This window comes from Eutrigla gurnardus, assembly GCF_963514095.1.
Source record: "Eutrigla gurnardus genome assembly, chromosome: 6".
Classification (NCBI taxonomy): Eukaryota; Metazoa; Chordata; class Actinopteri; order Perciformes; family Triglidae; genus Eutrigla; species Eutrigla gurnardus.
Window position 1 is genome coordinate 12,656,993 of NC_139920.1, and position 26,728 is coordinate 12,683,720.

At 40.7% G+C, this 26,728-nt stretch overlaps 1 long non-coding RNA gene across 1 annotated transcript; it reads right to left on the reverse strand.

Annotated features, from left to right (window-relative positions):
* Positions 1-23,249: 23,249 nt before the first annotated feature.
* Positions 23,250-24,316, reverse strand: LOC311014318. Its single transcript, XR_014597253.1, has 3 exons — positions 24,263-24,316; positions 24,069-24,184; positions 23,250-23,985 (listed from the first exon to the last, which is right to left on the reverse strand). It is a non-coding gene; the product is annotated as an uncharacterized lncRNA (long non-coding RNA).
* Positions 24,317-26,728: the final 2,412 nt, after the last annotated feature.

Genomic DNA, 26,728 nt, shown 5'->3' on the forward strand with positions numbered 1-26,728 from the left:
GAACAAGTCACACTCCCTCTGTGTGTGTTGTGAGTCCCAGTGTGTTTGCCCCACTATAGCAAATTGCCACCGCTCTGCACTGCACTCACATGGCGGTTACTGCTGATAGCGCCGTCCTGACTCACAGCACCATAACACTGTTGGCTCTTCCAGCACTGTTGCCATTATTACCACTGTTCGTGCTCTGAGCACCATTAGCAAGCTGCTGGATTAGCAATCGCTATATTGACAATTGGGGTATAGACAATTCTTCAATCATAGGTATACTCTGAATTTGGAATTAAGCACCTTAAAGGTAAAACCAGGCCTCGACTTTTGAGTCTGAAAGATGAAGCCACTGCGGAAGTGCCTTAAACTTTTTTTTTTTATTGCTAGCAGGGGGCGACTCCTCTGGTTGCAAAATAAATCAGATTGCATGGAAGTCTATGAGAAAATTCCCCTTCTTATCACTTAATTGTAACCTTTTGGTCTAAAAATGTCTTATTCAGTGTGCGCTTGCACTTATTAAAGGGACACTGTGTAGTGTTTTAAGTAATTTATTTGCTAAAATCAATGTCTTCATTCATAAATGTCCTCATTGGTGTAAAATTACCTCAACATACTGATTTAGAATTCTGATTCGTAAGATAGCGCTATAGAGCACTATTTGTTTGAAAGCTAAATACAATTTCACCACTAGATGGGAGAAATTCCTACACAATGTCCCTTTAAGATGGTGACAGCCAAAATGTTGAACTCAAGGGGCCCTAGTTTCGTAGACCAGGCGCAGTCAGCACTCCGATGGGGTGTGTCCGCCTGGACTTTGCAAGTTTCGTGCACCGCGCAGGCTCGCGCAGGCACACCTCCCGTCTCGCCCACCCGCGCAAGTGGGAATGAGGGAGGAGAAGAAGGCATGAGTGGGAGACGAGGAGGAGACGAGGCGTGGACTGGGATTAATACAGCCGATTCAGATCTTCACCAATCAAATAAGCTCCTCTCCTCACCTTTAATGCGACAACCCGATGACAGAAGCAGCGCCGCCGCTCCTACCACGCGCATCACGCGCTGTGCGTGCGTATCATAATAATAACAATGCCGATATTATAAAAACCAGGAGAGAGAGAGAGGGAGATGTTTTGGTCTGAGAGGCTGAGTTTCCGTTACGCGTGCCATCCGCCTTTGATCTGACGTCAGATGTGACGTGACAATCTATATAGATATAAATTCACGTGTTGATTCAATTAGTTGCATTAAATAGTGTTTGTTGTGATTATTTATTGCATTTAAATGTGCCTGGACCTGTGGAAACCTGCCTGTGAGGTCTCGGTGACGTGTGCGCACTGTGCGCCGTCAGCCAAACTTCCACTCCAGCTGTAATTCGCCTTGAATGAATGGACATTATTTGCGCCTTGCGCCAAAAGTAGACTAGGTTGGAGCTGGCGGGCTTTCAGCGCAGTCTCGGCGAGGCTTTTTGCCACGAAACTTCCGCTACGCCAAGCTGAATCTGTGACGCCTCCCCCTGCTGCGCCGCCACACCCATCTTGGCGCAGGCGATCCACCAAACTGCCAAACTGACCGTGCGCAAGGCTACGCGGGTCGAAACTTCCATTACGCCGGCTCCGCCACCCTGCGCAGCCCTGCGCTGCGCCACGAAACTAGGGCCCAAGGCTTTCAAAATGGCAGTGAACAAACCAATGGGTGTGCACTTCCGTTACACAGTCTATGGGGTAACTGCGCCAATATTAGTCTGGAGAGTACTACTGCGTGGTGAAAGACACCTCTTTTTTAATCCAATAAATCGTTTTAAGTGATGTCACACAAAAGTCAGGGTCAGTGATGGCTGAAGAGTACAACTGTGAAAATGGAAAGAAAATCTGGGGTTGTGGTGTTGGAAGGAAGTGAGCTTACCAGACCTCCCACTCCTCGTCTCTTGAAGCATCTTGAAGCTACATTAGCAGCTACTAGCATCACACACCTGAATCTTGTCAGTGATCGACCTGCATTGTTGGTAATTTAGACACCAGGAACCCCTTAACCATTCTCCGACCACACCGTTACTCTATACTTCACTATATTAAGGCACTGCACTGGAAGTAAATTATGAACTTCAGATTTGTCCAATATGAACATGCTTGAACTCTTTAGGATACTGGACCGTGTATCTTGATTGGTCAGTGTTCCTGTCCTTTCTATTTCAACGTTGTCCTCTCCTTTCACTACTGCATGTCATATTTCATTTCATAATATATATTGTGTTGTATGAGGGCATTTTAGACATGATACTCTGTAGATCCTCACGACCAGAAAAAGAACAAGAATCTCCACAGGGAGGTCAAAGTTCAGGCTCAGCTGCAGAACACAACCCTGGAAGGGGTAAATATTCAGTAATTTGCTTAACGGCACTTCAGTAATGTAGGAAGCTTTCCCTCGTAGGCGACTGGATCAGTTCCTTCTTCATTTCCATCCCCTACTGACAGCTACTGATGTCTAAAGTGAAGATCACGCATGCATCATCTGTATCTGTATTCTATGATTTACTTAATTCAAGTAAGTAACGACAAAACCCAACAATTTATTCTTAGCTATTTTCGATTCAAATTCAATTTTGTGAGACCACCTAACTGTAATGTGCATCTTATTGCCCACGATTTCTGAAATGACTTTGCATTATTTAAGCCTAAAAAAACAAAAGTCTGATCTCTCTTATGTACAGATAATAAATGAGAACATGAATAGATAGAGCAGCTACCACACGGGTAAACAGCTCCACCACACCTTGCTGCTTGGCTACATAAACTGCATCATGTCATGCTTTTCATACTAATGAGAGACAATTAGTCCTGAGAAACAGTGAGCCACTCCTCCATGTGTCAAACGCAACATTCTCTGTTTAATGTGGACTCATTTGTCATGCACCCAGGGCCTATTACTGGATGGATGGCTCTGGTTATGATTGTTGACTCAGCGCCGTGGTCTGAGAATTTAATTGCAAAGCACTGTCTGCATCATGGGGCACACGCACATATCCCCCATGTATTATCAATGTTCCATCAGATTTATTGATCGTGTTGTTAACAGTGAAACAGGAAGGCATTTCTTCTGTGGTTTCTTATCAGTCAACACCCCCTCCCGCTTTAGAATAGAAACCAAAACCCTTGTTTTTTTATGTCAGAGAGAGAGAGAGAGAGAGAGAGAAAAACAAAGGCCCCCAACTGAGATCAAACTGGGAAACCAGTGGTCACATGGTTTGCAAGTAAACTCAATGGATAATAAGTTGGTGCAAGGAAATCACAACACAAAAATTGATCATCCTTGAATAAATACAACAATAACTACACGGGTGACGTGTATCAAACTCAAAAGCTACACATTTTATTTATTTATTTTTTATTCAAAATAAAGCAAATCTACGATGGCATATTAGGGCCACTGTAAGAAAAAAAAAATCTAAACCGAGAGGTGGGCAATATTTAGAGAAAAACACTTACAACCGACATCTATGCAAGCTAACTTCCCAAATCAAATCTGCGACTTTATTGTAGAGGTCAAAGAGGAAGCAAACACGTTGCTTGATGTTTACCGTTGAGTGAAAGTGAAAGCTACCGCTAGCATCTTGACACAACCACCCGATCAATAAACACCCATGACAATTTGGCCCATATAAATAAATCAACAATAGCTCTAACCATCAACAGCCATCAGCCTAAGGACCTTAACGAGGCATTGTCACATGTTAAATACCTTATGATGTATTAAAGGGACCACACTTCCCATAATTCTCTGGGAAAGGAAGAAAGGGGCAACGTTTCAAGACGATAGGCCCAAGTTGTGTACCCTTCGTTATTACAAGCTAATGATTAAACTTTTATTCATTCACTAAAGGACACTGTCTGACTTTAAGTCGGCCTTGTTTCATCATTTGTTATAAAGAGTGCCTCAAGCCATGTCCATATGGAAACATTTTTTGTGTGTAAACGCAGAAGTCTTGCACGTTTTGGCCGACTGTCCACATTGGTCCTGAGTTTTTACGGTCTGTAAACGCACTTTTTTGAAACCAGGTCCCAAAGTAAAAAATGCCACCCTTGCATTTCGTGTTTGTGTAGACGCCAAATACGTATACGATGTCATCACCCCGCCCCTCGACCCTCCAGCCTTTGACTTCTTATCCCCACGACATCTCATAACAACAACAATGATGGCCTTTGGGTTAGCAGGGCGAAATATTCTGCTCCTCTGCCACTACGCTGAGCTACAAAGGTTTCGCTTTATGCACATGCTCCATCTCTTCTTCTCCATTTTTGGTGTATTTTTGTAGAAGAAACAGCACCACATATCGGTCTGGAATATGTACTTCAGTGTGCTCAGTCGTTTACAATGGATCGTTTGGACGCAGATTTTCTTGAAATGATGCCAAGGAATACCGGGGGTAAAAAGATTGTTTTGGTACGTGTGGACAAGGCCTCAGTCTTTAGTCCCTCCCTTCAGCCAAACTCTCCCAGGGGGACTGTGGGTTGCTATTCTCCATCCATCCACCAGATGCCATCAGACTTTCTCACCTCTCCTGGTCATTTCAGATCCAGCCACTTCCTCCTGCCCTCCACTCACCCATTTCTCACCTTTTCCTCCACCTGACCTAACTAGCCTACATGCACACCTGATTCCACTTTCCCTCATCAGCCAAGAAGTACATAATCCACTCATTCCTGGGCAGTGTGTCAATGATGCTAATGCTTTTTCATTCCAGCCAACTAAACCCAAACCCTAGGCCAGTGTCCAGCACATGTAAATATTGGACTTGTATACATTTCGTTTAGCGCTGTTTGCTCTCCATGAGTTCATGTCAAACAAACACAAACTGGTTTTATACGATGCCTGTGTGGGGCCACTATTTGATACTGGTTGACCGCCCACCACTGTTTTTGAAATTTCAGTTTGTGTTGATGATTACAGACGGGAAGTGTGAAATTCATCACTTGCAGTACCTCCTTCCACACCCCTGTCTTTCATTCGCCTCTGTTGATTTGCTATATGTTGCGATCATGAGAAAAGTGCCACGTCTGATCAGTATGAGATAGGCTTCTGTGGTACTGTATATGTCACCATGTCACAGCTCCGAACGACAAGCTCGCCGGTGACTAATCTGATTCCATCTGACAGCTTTCACATAATCTCCACATCATCCCCGAATAGGAAAAAATGGATGTTGTGAAAGTGGCGGATATGAATGAATCAAAGGGGGTTTTCAGTTTATGATGCTGTGCAGTGTGGTATTAAACTTCCTATGTTTTCTGTGTGTAAGAGGTGTGATTAATGACATTAATTACAACACATTTATTTGAATGGAACAATTAATGTTCTATTTCCAAATTAAATTAAATTAAAGTTTTTCTATTGCAAATACGACATTCACTACATATATGGTTTAAAATCATATTGCCGTTTGAATGTTGGGGGAAGATTGTTTAAGGCCTGATTGGTTTTCTGTGCTATGATATGCTTGCAATATTGAACTCTTCAGCCGTAAAGCAGTATTATAGTTTGAAAGGCGCCAGGAATGTATCTCCGTTTCTCCAGCCATCTGATCTATTGGCCATGATCACACTGTATTCACCACCCAAAACACATAGCGGTTGTAAAGAAGCTGACACTTTTGTCATTGAATACTTTATTAGGAGGCAGAATGCAACCGCAATGTTTAAATTAGAAATAAAATAGTTTATAGTTGCACAAAAAAAAACATGAGTATGCACAATTGTGCCAATTGCAGTATTTCATGTCAGCAAGGACGTAGCTTTTTTTTTGGGGGGGGGGGGTTGCATTTAGGCAGTTCTCTTGCAGACTGTTTTCTCATAACTTTTCATCTGTAACTGACTTAAGGCACCAGACTGCTGCTTGTTTTGTTAGCCTATACTATCTTACCCCAACTAAAGGACTGTTTTAATTTAAAGTTAACCATATCTTAGAGATTAATATGCTTCTCCACAATTGAATCCACTATTGTGCTTTAACAATGTTTTTCTTCTTCATTTAAAGGAACACTTCAATGAAATCTTTTCTTTTTTTGTATCTAGTACTCACTCCCATAGGCTTTAAAAGTGCCTCTGTCAAAAAGAGTCAAAGAACCAAAAAAAAAAAAGGCATCAAAACATGCCCCTGGATATCTCACACCACTCCTGCAGCATTCTCCACTATGCCAGAGTACATCTTTTTTTCTTTCTTTTTTTGTCATGGCTCTGGGCCACCATTGGCATGTAATATAAATGCTATGTATCCAGGCTGACAAATGTTGCATGAAGAAATAAGCTAAAAAAGGGTTGAGGAAGCTCATCTTTTTAAGCTAAGAAATCTTTTAATGGAATATTTCATGTATTTTCTATGAATTTAAAATGCTCTGTTGTAACTCAGAGAAGCTTCTTCTACTGAACTCTATGGGGAACACTCCTTCAATCGTGAGCAGATTTGCCAAATGAATATGTGCATGAGAATAGCCAATTAGGATGCACATACACGCACACATACGTGAAGACTCCATAAGGCAGAACATAACGTGATCTGCCATCCATTTTCCCTTCAGCTAATGTGATTTCCCCACTGTCTGCTCATTTACACTGATGACATCAAGAACCCGTCAGTGCCTTCATGTCGCATCACTTTTGGCACTTCAATGTGATGCTTCACTGCAATGAGAGCTAACGCCCCCGAGGTCCCAACCCCAGCCGCCAATGCACTGCCGCTGCCTCTGGTCATCCCGGCTGAGACACTGACTTTGTTGAGGGCTCCATTTGTAGGTCACTGACCAGCTTGCTGACTGTGGAGCATTGTCAGCGAGCAGGAAGCCTCTACCACCGCTGACAAATTCCAACTGGTGGCACAACTGGCTTTGGCTGTTAATGCTCTAGACTTGTTGCCCGTTTCCCTCCAAGTAGCTCACACAGACATTTTGGATCCGGAGAATCGGCCATATAAATATTCTGATTCAGGGTGTTGAATCACCGCAATGAGCCGTGTGATGTCTCTCGTCACTGTAAAGGGGTGCTCACACCGAACACGGAAATTATTAACGCGACCAATATAAAGTCAATGCACGGATGCAACCTCACGCTTAATAGTGTTTTCTGCTGTGCGTATCGTGTGTTGGACACAATGTGGCGGATGTTGACCGACAAATTCACATTGGTGCTCTGGTGCGAAGCCAATCAGCGTTGAGATTCTCCTCGTGTGGTCACTCTTCAGTGAATCGGTAGTCTCGCTTTGCCAGCCTCTTCTCCACAGAGTAGAAGGGTCTGGCTACAGTATATCTCATCGTCTGGCTACAGTATATCTCAAAAATAAATAAATAAATAAAAAAACAGATGTCGACTGTGTGAGAAGAACAAAAAACAGAATTTGATCGTTGGTGACCCAGCGGTGAAGCCTGTCTATACTTAAGCTCTGGAGGAGCTCAATGGACTAATTAAAAACACAGATGATTTGTTAGCTGTTTGTAGCTCTAGCAAAAAATTACTGAACCAATATCACCAAATCTCGTGTGAAGTGGAATGGATCGGTACGTCAGTCAAGTCAATGTCACTGGTGCATGCCGCTGCCAGAGTTAAGAGATGTACCAAAACAACTCCGACTGATTAAGGCCATGTCAGAAAACGGATCAACATTGGGCAAGTAGAAGTTGCTAGCTCTGTGGTTGCTTGAGTTTGAGAACAGTGACACAGAAAGTGAAGGGGAGGAGTAAAGTCTGACTTCATTCCTCCGGGTGTTCCTGTCCTGCGGCGAACACAGCGGTCTGTGGTCTCCCGGCACCGTAAGATAGTATCTTAGGTTTCGTACAGAGACCAAACCAAACTTTTGAGGACAAACTAGAGATTGTCCGTGGTACAAACAACACAGTCGCTGCCGTATTTATGCCAAGGCGACGTTATTGTCAGTGTTTACGTAGCAGCTACGGTGTTAGCATACCCTAGTGATTAGCGAGCCTAACGGCAAAAGAAGCATTCAAAAAGTTATTTGCGTATCGTCTTAACGGACAAACTTAACAAACCATGACTTGGGACTTTTTACCAATCGTCGTTACTTCGGCATACTCTTTATCCGTGTATCGCAGTTAAATACAATGTTGTTGTTTTTTATTTTGGACCATAGCAACTACTGCTGTGAACCAGCCGATGTCTGGCTTGCTATTGCAGAGTGAATGCAGCTCTATGAGATTCACCGATCCCCCTCAACATTCCAGGACTAGAGAACAGGGGTGGTGACCTACCATATTTTCATTCTCTTTGATGAATCCGGGAATGTGGTGTGCAGGGTTTCTATTGCTTGTCTTTTGACCCCTGCAGGGTTAGGCCATGGTTCTGCACCATTCAGTTCCATACTACCTGGCTTGGCAAGGACTCCTTACTTCTCCACTCTTGCGCCCTAGGTTATAAAGAAGTAGGTGGGCTTTGGCGACTAACATCTAGCCGGTCGGGATCAGTGTGATCAATGTTATGTCACAGCAGGGTGTGCCTTCTATTGTGCTACATCCGCTGCGTCCGGATAGTGTAGTTGAGGACGGAGCCTGCGTTAGAGAGGATATTGTAACCCTAATTCTATAAGTACAGGCAGATCCCTCTCCTACAGCGCTGCTGAAGAGGGTGTAGGATGGCAGACTACATGCTGTCTTTATACACTGTGGGGTCTACACGTATTTGGGCAGATATATCAAGATTGGACAGCTTTTCCTAACCAAATGTTCAGAATTTGTTTCAGAGATGGCTGTTAGAGGTGATTATAGAACTAGGATTACAATATTGTAACCTACGTTACCTTAACGGTCCACATGTTTTTCTAAAGTCTGACTCATGTTGAGTGAGTTAATTCATAGACAGAAACGTCAAACTGAAGAAAATTGAGTTTAATGACCACATCTCGGATATGCGGGTGATGCAAACCTTGGCTACATCACGTTCATCCTGTTGATCAGTCATTACTGGGACAGCTGTTACTGAAAAGACGTGAGCCAACATGTAGATGGAGAAAAAATCCAGAGAGTTCCTTTTTACAGGGCAGAACGAATATAGCAGACACACATGAGAGACCTCATCTGAACAGGGAGACTTACGAATGATCCTTTGTGATGAGAAAGACTGCTGCAGAATAACGAGTGCAAATCAAATAGGAGCCAGATAACACCCCTTACATTGTGTCGTTCATCATCCCTCATTAGCACCTAGACCTTGCACCACTTCAGTATATGCAGCTCATAATTTTAGCAAGACTGTGCACAAAACAGTCAGGGGATTTTCTAATTGGGCAGTTTTATGAATGTGTTGCAACCACTCAGTCTATCTCTCTGGTGTGTGACAGCATTGTGTTGCTATTTAAGAAGTAAGGGCATTGTGATCCGTTTCCCGGTCGTGTGGTTGTTGTTTAACCCATTTTTTTCTTTTTTCAGGTAATTAAATTTCTTTCTGCAAGCCCTTTATCAACTCTTCTAGTATTTGCTGTTTATCTGTCACTGTAACGAGGCTGTTTTTTTATGCCTCCCTCGGGTTGTATGAAAGAATTTGAATCAAAATCAAATTATGCAATCCTTCTGCACATGCAAAACTAATGAAAACAAGGCAGTGGGGAATGAATTTGAAATGATTTTGATAGCAAATTCTGCACAAGGAAACTTGAAGTGGGAGTCGGTTCATTCAGCAGGAAGAAACGAGAGAGCCCTTTAGAAAATCCTTGAAACAGTTGTCCCTCTATACAGGCCGTAAGTTTCCTCAGGAGCCCTTTAAAAGGATCAATTTGAATACTAATATCACATGTGCTTAAGTGGATCAGTGGTCATGTGAAGACTTCAGGGACGCACCTGGACTTTATAGCCCACTGTTCCCCAATTTACATTCCCCTTTCTGTCTTTTTAAAATCATTATCATTTGATTAATAATTTGCGCGCAGCATGCAGTCTGCATAGGCCTGTAGTGAAAGTGTTTAATAATATCCATATATCAAATATTCACCCTGAGCAGGCAGTAGATCAGACAGGTATCAGAGGCATCCTTTTTCCAGTAATTTTAGACTTCTTAAAAGTCTCTCTGATCTCCTGAAGCACCATCGCTTGGAAGGGCTCTGTAAAGGATATGTTGCATTCAGTAAAGAAGATATAGATGATTTAGACACCAAGTGTGTCAGTCAAAAGGTCAGACATCTGAATTCATCAGTATCATCATTATCATTCACACCGCTGCTGGCCACCACACAGTGTATCCATATCCATATATGCATCCAATTATTGCAATAATATCATAGTAGTAGTACCATATTGAACTCCAAACAGGCATTCATTACTTCAGCCTTTAAGTAGACCACAAGGGCCTTTGTCTTTTTTAATGCGGTCTGAAAATGAAAAGAGATTTTAAATTATTGAAGTTCTCGGAGGATAAAAGTATTTTGTTTAATATAAAGTCTCCTCCACGATTTGCCTCCATGCTTCTTTAAAAATAATAATTGTTGCATTTTAATGTAACATTGGAGCGTGGGTGATCTATTTCAAAGTGCTTCATTTTCAGGAGAAAGTGAATATGTTGTTAATTACTGAGCAAATCCATCTTCTTCCTTACTATCATAACTTTTTTTTAATTCACAGTGCTGTTCAGTCTTGCACACATCAGGTGCCAAATATTGCAAGAGAATTGTCTTTTTCCATTAATGTGCTGTGAATGTGTGAATGAAGCTGTAAAAGAAACATTTGTCTAAATGACAAAATGCCATGAGTTAAACAGCCTGATGGAACTAGCAATGTGACGTATGTAACATTTATATCCATTGGTGAATTTAAGGGCAACATGAAGAAAGTGGTGATGGAGGCAAGTGGTTGTTTATCTTTAGAGGCCTCTGTGTTAAACTGCTTTTCTCTATTTCTCTATGTGTTACATTTTCATGTGGTGCAATTTTGTAAGGTTGCTACCTTGGCCAGGTACATTGTTTATCTCAATGGGACTTCTTGGTCAAATAAAGGAACATTATTTATTTACGTAATCATGTATGTCATAATTAAGCTATATCTGATGGGAATGTTCATGTATTGTGATGATACTGCATGTGTTGCTTTAATAACTACACTGATATTAAAAATGAATTACAATTCCCCCCCAGTTGTTGAAAACCTTCTCTTTAACCTGCCATGGGTTGAGGCACTGGCATATCCTTATTATACAGCCATTTTGAGTTCATCATGCATTTGAATAAATAGAGTGGTTCATGAAAATGAATTAACAAAAAATATGTGAATAACTATGGCCTCATTGCCCAAGACTTTTGTTACTGGTCCCCAAGGCCTGCACTGAATAAATAAAGAACCTTTCATAGATGCTGCTCCCTACACCTAGCATTCAGCAAAAAGTCTAAAAACTACTCAAGTGGTCTTTTCAGGGAATATAAATCATTGCTGCTTTGGATCTTGATGGGTTGGTATTATAAATGAATCATTTTAGTGTCATTAAAGGCAGAGATGTATTGGTTTTCTGCCCAATAGCACATAATGATCATATTGCATCACTATGACAACACTACTACACTAAATATTTGAGAATCAGTGGTGGAAGACGTATTCATGACTATCACTTAACACCTTAAAAGGTAAAATTACATTTAAAATTGTCCCTGCTACAGAAGTATTAGCAGCAACATACTTAAAGTGTCAAAAGCAAAAGTACTAAAATGGCAGCAGAATGAGCCCTGTCAGTGATGTTATGTCATAAGATTATATGATTTACATGTGTGCAGCATTTTATGTTGGTCGGTGGCTTCATTTCAGCTGATTTAACACTTAACATACATTAATAGTTACAATGCAACATATGTCATATGCTGATCATATATTTTGTATGTAAAACCTTGATATTCACAGATGCCTCAAACGAGTACAGTCCTCGAGGAATGAACGTTCCACCACTTGGACACCAACACCCGTTGGATAATGACCAGAAAAAAACTGCACTTCCTCCTTCCTCCTAAGGCTATACAGAACTTTACCTACTTTCTTATAATAACATTGTCTGTCTTTTTTATGACTGTAAAATACCATAATAACTACAATCAAAGGTCCCTTATGAGGAAAAATGAATATTCAATAATAATAACTGTAAGTGTTATTTCGCTGATTCGCGTTGTTTGGCATCTGCACCACCCAAAACACTTATTTTTTATAATGTTAAAGTTATATCACATTAGTAAGCAAGCTAACAGTTTAATATACAAAGGAATGCAAACGGCAGCAACAAAAACAACTCTCTGGGCAGATAACATGGCAATAATTACACACTCATGAAAGGCTCACTAAATGGTTTAAGTCACATGGTGTTAAAGCATTAGAACCTACATGCACTAAGCTTTATTCATCCCTCATCTCTTTTTTCTCGTAATCTTTTTCTTGCGTTGAAATGTATTTTTTTAATTATTCATTTTTATTACAGCAGAGAGTATAAGCAAGGGCAGCAAAAGTTATTCTCTTAAATCGTGTCCTTACATGGAGGTCTCCTGTTCATAGGCCATACGTAATTAAACTTTATCTTAATTAAATCAATAATATTATACTTCATTACGTCTGGTTTAATTGCATGGTTATACATCCACTGGGACTTTTTTTGTACTGTTTTTGTTTCTTTCTCTCATTTATTCAACCTTGAGTTAGAAATCCCTGTGTGTCCTTCATTAGTAATTAACAGCTGTGTGCTCTTCTCCAGAGATGTATGTCTGCTGCCTTTGTCGGCATCCTTGCTCTCTCCGGTCTCTGAAGTGTAGCAAGTGCTGATGGTCTACACTTCTCTGCAAAGCAGGGGGGACATTGTCGGGACCTCTTGAACTAACGAAATGCTCCCCCATGTGAGATGAAGCAGCCGAATGTATTTCATTGCCATTTTTTATTGGCATCTGCTGGCTTTCTCTAGAAAAGACTGCAGATGCCACTCAAACTGAGGTGTACCTGAGAGACTCCCGGCTTTCCCTCCACTGGGGTTTGCTGTCAAATATTCATGATTTTCTCATAATATTAGGAGAATATTCTAAAGGCTGCCTGTCCTTGTCATGAATATAAGACTGTGGTTCTTTGAATACAGTCTGTTGTTAAACCACAAATCCTCTCTCATTTTGATGAAAGTGAACAACACCACCCAAAAATAAATGTTTAGGTTTATGAGAAAACACAAGCCGCTGTTTGTCTGCCGCACACTCCAGGTTTGTTCTGGTATTTATAAAGTTATGAGGACCAAACGGCTGCTAAATCCAGAAATCAATTTACCAATCACATGGGGCCAGTTAAAACTGGTGACCAGTTAAGGAGCTCAGAGCTCTCAGATAGAAGCTCAAAACTATGTGTAGAAGTAGAAGTATTGATGGAGCAGCTCCAATGTTAGCATAGCCTACCTCCAATCCATCAGTGAGCTTGGAGATGGGAGCCAGAGACAGGGTAGGGAAGTCACAAACTATTGAGAAACGGACACATTATTGGTTTTAATTCATATAAATGAAACACACAAATTACATTTTATGACCTGTACAAGACTGCAGAACAAAGAACAGAAATAGAACAAGCCAATAATACAATTACAGCAGAAAGCAATGACCCACACTTGTTTAAAGTGTGACGATGGGGACACAGCTGCTCGCCACCAGGAAAAAGAACCCACAATGCATCAGTTGGGGTTCAGCACCTCGGACAGCGGCCACCACACATGGAGAAGACAACAGGGATGTAAACCTGCAGACCTGGACACAGCCAGCGAACCAGAAACAGGGGAGAGGAGGCGGTCCAAGGTGAAACACTGCACAGGCCTGCAGGAATGCTGCTCTCATCATTGTTGCTCAGAGCCTGACGCCAGCCAGGACTCCGAGGTCAGCTGTGCTGCCTGTCCATCATCCTCTATACAACCGGGCTCTCTGACTTGCTCCACGCTCTACCAGTCCGGTTCAAGGACTTTTTATCGGTGCTGCACAAGTTCTCCTCGTCTATTTCAAAGCGAATAGAAAGTATGGTGATGGTTTTTGTTCATGATCAAAACTGCTCCAAGAAGAACATATTCCCTAGAATTAATTACAACTATTTCATCTCTGGCCTCTTAGCAACATATCAAACAGCTTGTTCATTTGCTCTTTTATACTTTAATATCTGGTCCATTTCACACCCATAATAAGACAATAAAACCTGTTAATTGCTTTGATGCATAGTTACAGTAAAGTGAGATTTCATTGAGGTGCCGTTTTTGGCCTATATTTGTTTAACTTCTAAAAATAGCCAACTTACGAGGATAAAATTTCTCTGCTAAAAGAATCCAATTAATTTATCAGGCATCTCACCACAGTGTGCAGAAGTAAATGTTAAAGCGATGGTTCTGAGTAAAATGCACCCTAGGTCATTTCCACCATGACATCCAGCCAAACACCCCCTCAGAAGCATTTTTAGCGATGGTCAGCATTGGTCAAGATGAGGGCTATTAGCCGAATGGCTTAGTAATAGCGCTAATGGTACATTTGTTGAATGGTACATTCGTTAATTACCCCACTAATAATGCATGGAATGTTACCAAACTTCTGCAGTAGTACACATAGGGTCTATACTCACAAAACAAGGCATTTGAAAGTTTGTAAGTAAATCAGGAGTTTATTTAAAAGAACAGACCCTGTGAGACCCTATGTGTACTACTGCAGAAGTTTGATAACATTCCATGCATTATTAGTGGGGTCATTTATGAGATATACAAGATGTACCATCGCGCAAGTACTAAGCCAGTAAGTACTGATAGCCCTATCTTGACCAATGCTTACCATCGCTAAAAATGCTTCTGAGGGGGTATTTGGCTGGATGTCATGGTGGAAATGACCTTGGGTGCATTTTACTCCGAACCATCACTTTAAGAGCTGTCAAGTGATCATGAGAATTTATACTCCAACTTCCTTTGCATCAATATTCACAATTTACACAGTAAACATGACTTCATCTTCAAGTTAAAATGAAAATGAAAACATTTAATATGTATTTGTAACATATAAATAATACAAATAATTGGTAAGAAATTGGCTAAAATGAAAACAAAATAGTGTTGTGAAATTCTGCCATTTGGTGGACAAAGTACATCAGGGAAAATAGTTAATTAGGAGAATGTATTACCTGGCTGACAATTGCTGACAATGAAGCTGCATGGAAATTGAAATCTATTTCGTAACCTTTATGCTGAATATGGAAAGCCCTCTAAACACTCGTCTGCAGCTGAACTCTCAGTCCATCCGTTCTGCACCGCTCTCCTTCCACCCAGCACACAATTTGTCCTCCCTCTTTTCTTTAGATAATTTATACCTTTGATCTCCAGTTCTGTTGTCCCTCCCTCTCTTTCCTGCACTTCCACTTCTTACACCCCCAGGGGTTACATAAGGCCTTTTAAATGTGTAATGCCTCGTGTCAAAGTGAGACCTTGATGTAACCTGGACTGACCTACCAGGACACGTTTGCAGCAGCAGTATGAAAAAGGACAAAAAAGTAGTTCACTGACTGGTCATGTCTGTAAACTGGAGGAAATGTTTGCTTCCCTATGTACCTGCAACTCCAACAGCTGCATCAGCAGGAACATCATAACTGCTAAAACCAAGAGCGCCCCCTGCCTGTGGACAGGTAGAAGGAGTGCTTTGGTGAATAATGAGCGAGATCGTTCATCAGACTTAAGAAATGAAGAGAGAACACTTTCACATTTGATTTTTTGACCTGATGATGGCGCTAGAGGGACGGGTCAGATGATCACCAACATGATTGCCATTTATCTTCTGGGCACCATGAATGCCTGTAAAATATGTTGTGGCAATCCATTCAATAATTGTTGAGTTATTTCTGTTTGGACCAAAGTGGTGGATCGACTGACCACGTGTTTCCAGTTTAACTAAAAGAATCACTTAATTGAGTTGTAAAATCTTCTAAAGGTGTATTAGACAACATATAAGAAAGAACAATACATCTCAGAGGAGTTATACACTTGATTATTACATTTATTTGAAGGCGTATACTTTCTAATTCATTAGGAGTTCCACAAAGGGACTGATCCTGTTTGAAAATACAGTTTGACCTGAGAGAAGGACTTTACAAAGATTTACACTAAATGGCCACAGTCTGGACTGAGTCCCAGTCTTTGCTGAACTGACAGAAAGACCTTTAAGGCTGAAGTGCAGCCCAAATGATTCTGCACGAGAATGTCAAGCCACACTAAGAATGATACCCGGGTTCGGCCCAGGTTTGAAGCACCCCACAAACTCCAGACTCCACATTCGTCTCAGTTCCAGCCTTGGGCCAGGATGGCTTATTTTGTTAATCTCTGCACCCCATGCCAACCCCACCCTGATGCAAAGAAGAGGATAGAAACAGGTTAGATGTAGAAATAACTTATTTTATTAACTATAATTGTGGTTGATAAAAGTCCAATAAAATGCAATAACATTAATCTCTCTGTAATGCAGAAACACATTTCCTACAAAGAATCTTATCTATAATAATAATACTTATGAGCTTCATACAGATATAGCAACATTTCTCTTCGAACATTTAGCAATTGCAATGTACAAAACATCAACCACTTAACAGCAGAAATATAAATGTTTGTTTGTAACAGGGAATTGGCAGGCGAGTTACTATTAGATTCAAATTGCACAACATTCATAAATCTACAATACCTTCCTTTGGAAGCAATTTCTTCGAAATAAAAGGCTTAGAGGAGAATGTCAATGATGTTCTTCCTGTGCCCAAAGACAGGTGAGTCTGTATTTGAAAATATGCAGCGTCCTCTCCTATAACTAGAAATCAGAGAGGATCCTCAAATCAGGCTACTTCATGAAAACACACGGTGCACTGATACGTTTACACAGTAATACAGTAGTGCAACAATGCCAAGTGCAAAGGGTGCTGGAATAAATATGAAACTATTAAAGTAACTCGTTGCTATGCAGCTTGCTGTGGCTCTGGAGGTAGAGTTGCCATCCACAAATCAGAAGACTGTGGTTTGAACCAGGCTAATCCAGACGGCATGTGGACATGTCCTTGGGCAAGAAACTGAAGCCCCAATTGTTCCCAAAGGGCCATTTAGATTATAATGAGCAGGCTGGCACCTTGTATGGCATCAGTGTGTTATGCGTTTGAGTGGTCAGAAGACGAGAAAGCTGTTAAAGTTTCCATTTACCTACATAGAGGTAGATGGATATGACTGTGTATGCAGCAATGCCTTTATTTTAAGAAAATATGGATATTCGACTGTTAAATGTTCATCAAAGTGATGGGCTTTGGGAAGAAACTGTTCTTGTGTCTTGTTTTGGTGTAGAGTATAGCAGTTTACAAGAGGGGACATTGTGGATTGTCTTCATTCAAACACTACAGCATCGGTGAAGGTCTGAACTTTACCTGAGTGTACCTTTCTCATTTAAATTCATAATTGTTTAAAATGGAAGGAAAAAATGCATTCTTGCTAAAATAGCTGCAGCAAATGTAATCTTTGCAAGACTCACCATGAGTCTGTTTTCACATCCGAAATGAAATCCAGTCAAGTCCTAGTTAGCAGTTCAGTTTGTTGAGAGGTGATCAGCTTCACACTCACGTTGTCAATGGCATTGAATGTAAATTAGAGTTCAATGCGATGGGTGGGGTTGAGTGCACAAATGAGACATATCACAAGCGTTTGTGACCGATGGTATCTCGTTCAGTACCTCCACACCTCTGATGGGAGGGTCCTCTGCCTCACAGCCTGAATAAAGACACCAAAAGAATTACATTAAACAAAGTGCTTTGAGAAGGAAAATATAACCTCTTATATGTGATAAGCCATTGTTTGATGTGTATATATAAAATTGGCAAAATTGAATTCACTTGTTTTTCTGTCTCTATAAACATCATGGTTTGGAAGGCGAGTGGTGCAAAAGGGACAAAAGTGGACTAGAGCGGGTTTGAGGCGTCGTGTGAATGTTAGCGGTTGTAGAGCCGCCTCAAGTAGCCTGTGAGAGGAAAACAATGATATCAGTTACACAAAAGTCCAACTTGTTTGCTGGTGCAACCTCAGCCTGGAGAACATCCAGTAAATGTCTGTGAAAATCTGCCTGTGCTCTTTCTACTACCACAGCGTCGTGGTCACACACAAACACAGCAGTGCAAACCTTCCCATGCCTCTTGGTTGGGAGATTGTCTGGATCTTGCCTATTTCATGGATTAGTTACAGGAGGAGCTTTTAAAATTGTATCTGAGTGAACATTTTCGTTGGGGAACCTCTGTATAACCTTGCCGCTTCCACGCTGTCTGCCAGACTGAGGCTCATCTTCTCTGTAATAAAGGCAGACACAAAAGAAAATCCTTGATCCTGCCCTGTACGCTGTGAATGCTGCACTTCTTTTCTTTGTCCATCACAGAGTCTTTTCTGGCGGTACTATTCAGAAAGCACATTTCAGCAAAATATCTAATTTAGTATTGTGGAAACTTTGAGAAGAGCATAAAAATGTTCACAGAGGGGGATAGACCATTAGTCAAGTTTCTTAAATGGAATGAATGACTCAAACAAGGATGAAAAGCGAAACTGATAAATGTCATAAAATGTCATAAAAAACACGATCTGCAAATATGCAACAGAAAGCGTTGCAGAGGAAGTGTACCTATATTGCTGTTCTTAAACTTGTGGCACTTGTGTACGTAAATGTATTATGCATTCATTTCCAACAATAGGATTTTAAGTTCCACAATGTGTCTTTTTTTTTTTCGTTGTCTTTAGAGTGATGTTTTTGTGAATGAAACTAGCCAAAATATCGAGCAGAATGGGGACTCTTACTACATAGTAATTTAGCAAATAACCACCTCCTCATAAACAGGTGGCAGTCATCAAGTTTAAATGGGCCATTTATAGCATGTTTGTGCTGTGAAGAGGCTGAATCCCACTTGGAACACTTACTTGTCTGAGCAAACCAGCAAGTTTAAAGCCATGCTAGGCACAGTTGTGTTTTGAGCATAATGCTAAAGCCAAAATGCTCATAATAATAATATATTATAATGTTTACTATGTCCAACAGTAGCAGCGGTGCATATATATGCTGAAATCGGTAGGCCCCATGAATTTCACTAACATTTAGCCTTCATTTGTTGTCTTCAGTGTTTATTACTGGGACACTTATGGCATATGACAGAATCCACTCATCAACATTGGAACAGGAAGTGTGGGGATTAGATTGAAGCGCAGTGGACCTGGAGACAATCGCCGCCCACGGCCGACCACCCGGCCACACCTGCCAGATCAAACAATGCTGAAGGATTTGCCTAAGAAATGATTGTCAAATCTTAGTTTATGCTATTTGCAGGGGTTAAACTGGGCTGGGCTGAGTCCCGAGACATTAACCAGCACTCTTCTATGTCAGTGTTGCCTGGTCAGGGCTGAAGCCCGAAATCTAAACGTTTTGACTGTAGCCCTGAATATCATTTTAAATGCTGTGGAGCTCAAAAGAAAACGTGACATAACAAATTGTCAAAGTAAATGTAGGTCAAAGTAGAAATACCAAAAAGTATACGTCCTTCATTCAAATTCATAGGTATTCAGAAGTATAAAACTATTATCATTGAAATATTCTGTAAGTACCAAAAGTTAAAGTATACATTTTGCAGAATGGGCCATTTCAGAATAATATACTGTATATGTAACAATAATCTAAATCTATTTGTTGATCTTTTGTGTCATTATTCTGAACATCCAAAGTAAGTTATTAAATGTAGTACTGGATTGAAAAGCACCATATTTACCTCTGAATGAATGTATTGGAGTATCAATATAAACTACCATAAAATAGAAAGACTCAAATACAAGTACATCAGAATGGTAGATAATTAATAAATGTACTTATTCCCACCACTTTTTTATATACTTAATGAATGTTTTCAAAGTACTGAACAGATTAAAAGTTCAACCCTATATGGCATTAGAGGAAAAGTGAAGGGATCGCCAGTTATAACAGTTCATCCTGAGAGGAACTTGAATTGTGAATGCCAAATTTCTTGAGAATCCATCCAATAGTCATTGGCATTTTAATGACAATCACATATGAAAATACCAGGCGGCGCAAGAGAAAAGTTAGAGGATTCATCCTCTAGGGATCATGAAAGCCTGCACCAATTATATGGCAACCCATGTACCATGACGGACCAACCAACATTGCTATTACTCTAAAGTTTGGGATCGAAATAAGAAGTCCCATGTCAAGTTATTACAGTAAGGATGCTCTTTAGCAAGGCATGTTCTGAACACCTGTTGCAGTGTAGCAAAAAGGTTTCTGATTAACATCACTTTAATTCAAAGTGAAAACACAGGCTGCGGTGAATTTCTGAAACCAAGCATCGAACAGTTTTCTTTTTTCACGTGTAATAATGTTATGTACCAGAGGCAGCCTTTCTCCACCCCATTTATATTTTGGGAATCAAACCCCTAGTCCTGTAATGTACATCAAAAGGATTCTTGTTGACAGAGTTGTGGTAACATTAAAAATAGATGTCCCCTACCTTTAATGAACAAGTACAAGCCTCGGGGTATTCTGTTAAAAGTCTCACTTCAAAGTTTACTAGCCTTGCTATGAGAGAGAACCTCCAAAGCTCCTCCTGTCCTTCAGGACTTCTCAATTCACATTTCATGACCCAATCACATGCATGCCAAAGTGGAAGACATCAAGGGGACTTAGATCACGGTGCCTGCTGCTGTTTGTTAATGAGCTATCACTTAATGCCAAATCAACTTGAAGGTTTATTTATTGTTGACTATTTGCCCTGGAGTGCCAATTAAGCAGCTTCTGGGACCTTTTGAAAGCTGTAATTAAGCACCATGATAAGGTGGGTCTCAGCCAAAGCTTTTTTTTATTTATTTTTTTTAAAGAAGAGAGATGGAAAACATGTAAAAATAAGATTTCTAGTTGACAGCCTTAATAGAAATATTTTAATGTAAAAATACATCCATACAATCTAAGTAAAACTGTGCCCCACCAACACTAAAACAAAACACTGAGACGAGAGAACTATATCATGAAGAGAATGCATAGATGCTGCTTGGCATTGTTTAACTGGCCTTAATGTTTTGGCTGATGAATGAGAATAAGTGTTTATGTCAAACTCAACTGTCCCCTAATGAGCCCACTCACAGTCAAGTGGGTCCTCCATTGACTTTAATGTAATATATAAATCATAAAAACTCAGAAAGTGTACGTTTCATGGTACGGTACTCATGTGCCATTGCTCTGTGTGTAATCCTTAGCATTTTGAAGTACCATTAGAGTGTGTACTCTAGGATCACAGTAATAAATACAAATAGGCTGAACGAACTTCCATAGACATTAATGCCTTTTTGAGATTTCTGTTTTTATCTAACGTTAGCATATTTGTATCTCATAATTCTTTACAAACTTGACCCTATAGGGATGAATAAAGAGTGGATTTAATTAATTGCAATACAATAATATGCAATAAAGCCTTATTTTTTTTTTGTCATTCCCTCCATGTTTATGAATACTTAGACTTGTGGTCTAAGCTTTGTTCACATTCTGCACCAAATGATTATGGGAGATTGTGAAAATTTGCTTTGACTGGTCTCTGCAGGACTAGCAAGTAAATGAAATGCTCAAAAGCCAGAGAGATTTTACATTATTATTATTCAAATCTGCCTGAGCTTTTAGAATAACGCAGAATAACACATATGAACAGCCGCAGGTTCAAAATAAATCCCCTATTAAAAACTGTTGCGTCTCACTACAATGTAGTTCAGGTCAACGTGTGTACTCCGTCAGTGGATGCAGTTAACCCTCCCCGCTCTACAGTCTCAGGCTGCTTCAACAATGCCAATGCTTTATCAATTCTCTATAAATTCAACAGTAGAGGATGCAGGTTTTTAATGGACTCCTTTTTACCCGAGATGACACCAGCTGAAGATTGAGACATTTAGCTGCCAGCCTGTCTTGGCTGCATCTTCTCCAGCAGCCGGGCTGACTGTTAAGCTGAACACTAGCCTAGGTGTTTAGCAATCTTACATTTTAGCAGATGGACTTGGCCACACAGCAGGCTTGCCATGCATCGGTGCTTTTCAAACAAATTGTCTCAGAAAATAAGGAGCCCTGTGCAGGAACCAAAAAGGCCCTGGTGTACACTCATTTTTGTGTCCTTTCGTCTGACGAAGAGAGATTACACAATTCACCGGAAACTGATAAAAATGCAAAGGCTTGGTCTGAAGTTATATTTTTGAATATAACAAGATGTCATGTTCTCTCTTTATCATTCACTGCTGCAAGTTGTTAAAATTCTTGTTGGAAGAGAGTTATGAAGTGGTAGAAAGAGAGAAGGTGCCATCGATGTGTCAAGTGTGTTCTCGTCAATTTTCTACTTTGGAGCATTCAACCTTAAATGTAAGTATAAGAAGTAAGTACTGTACAATACAATTAATATACAGAGGTAAAGTACAAATGCTCTTGTTAAAAACGGTAAATATTTCCATTCCTAATATTGATAATACGAAACCAGTCAGAGACATCAGTGCTGTAAAGTCCTCTCTGACCTTGCCTTCCCCCATAGCCGGGTGCTTTCGGAGCCCAGGACTGTTCTGCCTCAGCTGCTACCGGTGTGACATTTATATCAATCAGGAGCAGTGACTTCATCGTTTTCATTAGAATATGTTTATTTTACTTCAGCTGAATGAATTTGAATGAATCCATCAAATGCTCATTATTTCCTGCTTGCTGCTTAATTTTTCTCACATGACTGAAAACAGTTCTCAAGTAAAAAAAAAAAATTTAAATCCAAAATTAAAATTTTAACTCAACCAAACACTCACACCAATATATGCATTGCAGCAGATAATTAATTTAATTCAATTTGGATTTACTCAGGTGGCAACCTCTGGTTCTGAAAAGTGAAGCCATCTCGGTAAACATTGTAAACATTAGTTCACGGTATCAATGTTTTTTAGTTTAGCAAAGGCCGAGTTCTCGTGGTACATAGAATCAGCCTCGGTTTTCCCGAGCTACTTGTGCATCCATGAGGGTCCAGTCCAGTGGACAGTTTAGCTGGCTTTAGTTTAACATGATCCATAAAGTAACACAAGTACCATGGATGGCCAAAATGTGTAACATATGTGGTGCCTGACAAGCAGCATAACCACGAAACTGTCTGACAACGCCACCCCCTGATAGTGGGCAGAGGGGACCCCTCAGCTTTTCTTCTTTATATGTAGTGTGGCTATATATCTTCCCCGCAAAAGGGACAGTTGACAATGAGGCAATTGTGTATAAAAGATAACAAATTTATTACAATTAGTATAAATACAAAATATTCAGTATAAAAGCAATAAGTCTGGGATGCTATGAATAGAATGATTTAAAAGATAACTGGTTGGAACTCCTCAATTAGGAAAGGTCGGACTGGCACGAGAAAAGATCCCTCTTCCTCAGGAGGCCCCTGGAGAGACCAGGAACGAGAGACAGCAAACCCAACACCGGTACACACATGCAACACAGCAAGCACTACACATAAAATATCAACACACCACTACAGTATATCACACCGTGTTGCGGTTATAGGCATGCTACACACCACTTACAGTGTCCCACCCGTGTGGTCACCCCGAGGAGAGGAGCAGTACACCCGTGCGAGTCCGGCCTTATACAGAGACAGCCTAAGAAGAGAGCACATGTAAGAGGAGAACAACCAGCGTCAACAGCATTTAAATTAATTCACTCCAACTCATAACTGACCATTGGCCCCAGAGACACACAAAAAAACAAAAGAAAGAAAACAAAACAAGTTGAATTCACAAAGGCCTATGATTTAACAGTAAAACAGTGGCTGGCCTGGTCCTTCCTCTAAAAGAGAAATAAAACGCATTAGTTGCCAGCCTAGTTTAACACCACAGCATATTCAACCTTTAACATAATCAATAAATATAAGCTTACTTGGCAGGTATGCTCAATTGTCCCACATCGCAGTAACTATGCAGGTGTAGTTGAACATTCCAAGTGCTACAGACACAAAAAGAGGCTTTAAGTAGACATTTCAACACAGTTTTAAAACATTCAATAAAAGTGGGCATTATATAATTTACCAGCATATCAGTGTCGATATCTCCGCAGCTGGAGTCACAATGTGATGATCCCATCAACTTGAAAAGTCCATGCAGTGGTCTGTGTTCTCCGCAAGGAGTAAACACACTAGATTATCCTGATAAAATAGAATAAATACGTATTAAAGCTAGGTTATAGTAACTGAACGGACATACACCTAAATGACCCCCAATACCTGCATGTGAGGTGAACCCAGCTCAGCTGTGCAGAGTTGGCTGGCAGAACAAAGAGAGACTGACTGGCATCTCCCAAACATTTATCACTTCCTGATTTCAGTCATGTGATCATGAGACATGTGACCATGTAGGGTGTGTGAGTGTTGTCACTGAGTGTGTCAGACTTCCTGCCCAAATCCCCACACATATTTCTGAAAATGAGTGTGGCACGTTGCATCAGCTGCTTGTTTGAGCTGGGTGTAGTTTCACAATCAGATGGATAAGGATGTTTGCAAAGAATTTGAATTATTGAGTAAACAGTTAATTACGTGAGGATATTTTCAGGGTTTTGTCTCCCAGAACAAATCAGGGTGGATTATGTTCTCATATATTTGTTCTTCATCAATCACACACAGTGTCTTAGAAGCTGTGCGGATTTTAAACACTGAAGTGCAGTGTATAATTTTAAAGTAACAATTTTTTTTCTCATTACGGGTGAAAAAGCAAGTAAATATTTGTTCCTGATTGGCTCTGATGAGACTGTAAACAATGATGGAGGTGCGGTGGGTTTACTGTCAGAGGGTTTTGGGTGCCCATGGGGGTCTGGAAGCCTGTGTTTGTGTGTGTTTTAGCAAACGCCATGAATGACTGTGGGCGTGTGCGTCCGTGCACCTTTTGTATGTGTGAATGCTTTGATAAGCTTTGAGACGCATCGGGGAGCGCCTCTTCCCTCTGTCTCGCAGCCTGGCGGTAATCGCTGATTAGAGGCTCAGCTCATCTCGCCACACTGGAAGCTATTTCTCCTGATACAGAAAACGTGCCTCATCTGAGCTGTCAGAAAGGCATCGACTGATGCACAGCCTCTTTCTGGTGAGAGACACGAAGGCATAACAGGACACACTGCGCCTGCTGAGTCTGTATGTGTTTGTGAATATGTTCTTGTTTCTGTGACAAGCAGAGAAAAATGAGAACTCTTCATGCTGGGGTGATGCAGGGCCTCAGTTGGTTGAAACAATAGTAAAGCCTTAACAGTAGATTTCCCCCTGAAGAAGAATCTCCTAGAAGCTCTTTGAAAAAGCTCAAGATTTTCATCTGCAATTTTTCATAACACGAACCAATCAAAATGGGCAAATCACATTTAAGTCACAATTAAAGAATCTTCCATCATTTATTTCCAGCACTTCTATGAATATGACATTAACTACAATGTTAAATCCTTTGAGAGTATTAGCAGATCTGCTGGGCAAGAGAGCATGGCGACCAGGACTGTAGAGAGAAACTACCAAATGTTCACATTTAACCCCAGGGTCAGCAATCAGGTGACATCTGAGGCACTTCCTTTTATAAAGCATGAGAAACCACAGTACTCATGAGACTCTTTGTCGGACAATTGAAAGACATTGGTCACTGGTGCTTTCATTTAAAGACTTTTCACTCACGTCAGACTGCCTCAGACCTCTTGGGATTGCCGGTTGTGATCACTGGTTTATGTCATAATTGCCACATCAGAGCAGATTGAATATAGTATAGCACCTTGTTTTTATCCAGATATACTGTAGTTACCACAATTACCTGGAAGTCATGCTTTTTTTTTTCTAAAGAAAATTGAATGAGCATTTTTCCCTAAATGTTGAACTAAGTTTTCTTCTAACACCATCATGAGGTAAACATTTCAGCTTGTCTGATACTGGTCATGTTTATAACCAGATACCTGCAAAACGAATGAGATTCCCATCAGCCTCCGCTGTGCTTTGCGATAAGCGTTAATTTGGAAATGTGAGCATGCTGTAAATTATGGTCCCATTGAGACCAAATAAAGCAGGGTGTGCAGGCCACGTTCATAGATGACAATTCTCCACTCTAAGACACAGTTTCCACCAGAATACCTACAACATTTCTTTGTGCAGCCTCATTTCAAGGAAGTTTCCACCTGTGCTTGGCGCCATAATACCAAACAGAGGGGCAAAGCGAATGTAAAGGTCAGGAAAATACCAAACAGTTGGACCGCTGGCTGATTGTTGATTGTTGTACCGCCATGGAAATAGGGCCCTTGGACTTGTTTTCTTTTTGAGCGCAGGATTGATGGTCCTCTAGTGACAACTGTTGCCTAATTAGTTCATGAATTACCCTTGTTTTATCCTTTCTTCAATTTGTTTTAATATGCACATCTAAAATTAAACTGTAGGCCTTCCGATATTGGACCATAAAGAGCACACTGGCAGTCCTTTTCCTTGCACACACAGCACACATTGCAATCCCCTTTTGTGTAAGGGTGCTTTAAGTTTCGAAGCATTTACAAACAACACCTGCTCTAAACACCGGCAATACATTTAGACCTGGCTCCTCCCCGCCAGTGAGCTGTGTGGTCTGAACACCTCATTGGCTTTATGATGATTACATTTACTGAGAAAACCTTTTCTTGCTTTGCACAGATGTCAGTAATTTGGGGGCCAGTTTTGTCACAGCTGCTCGTTTATGGTATTAGC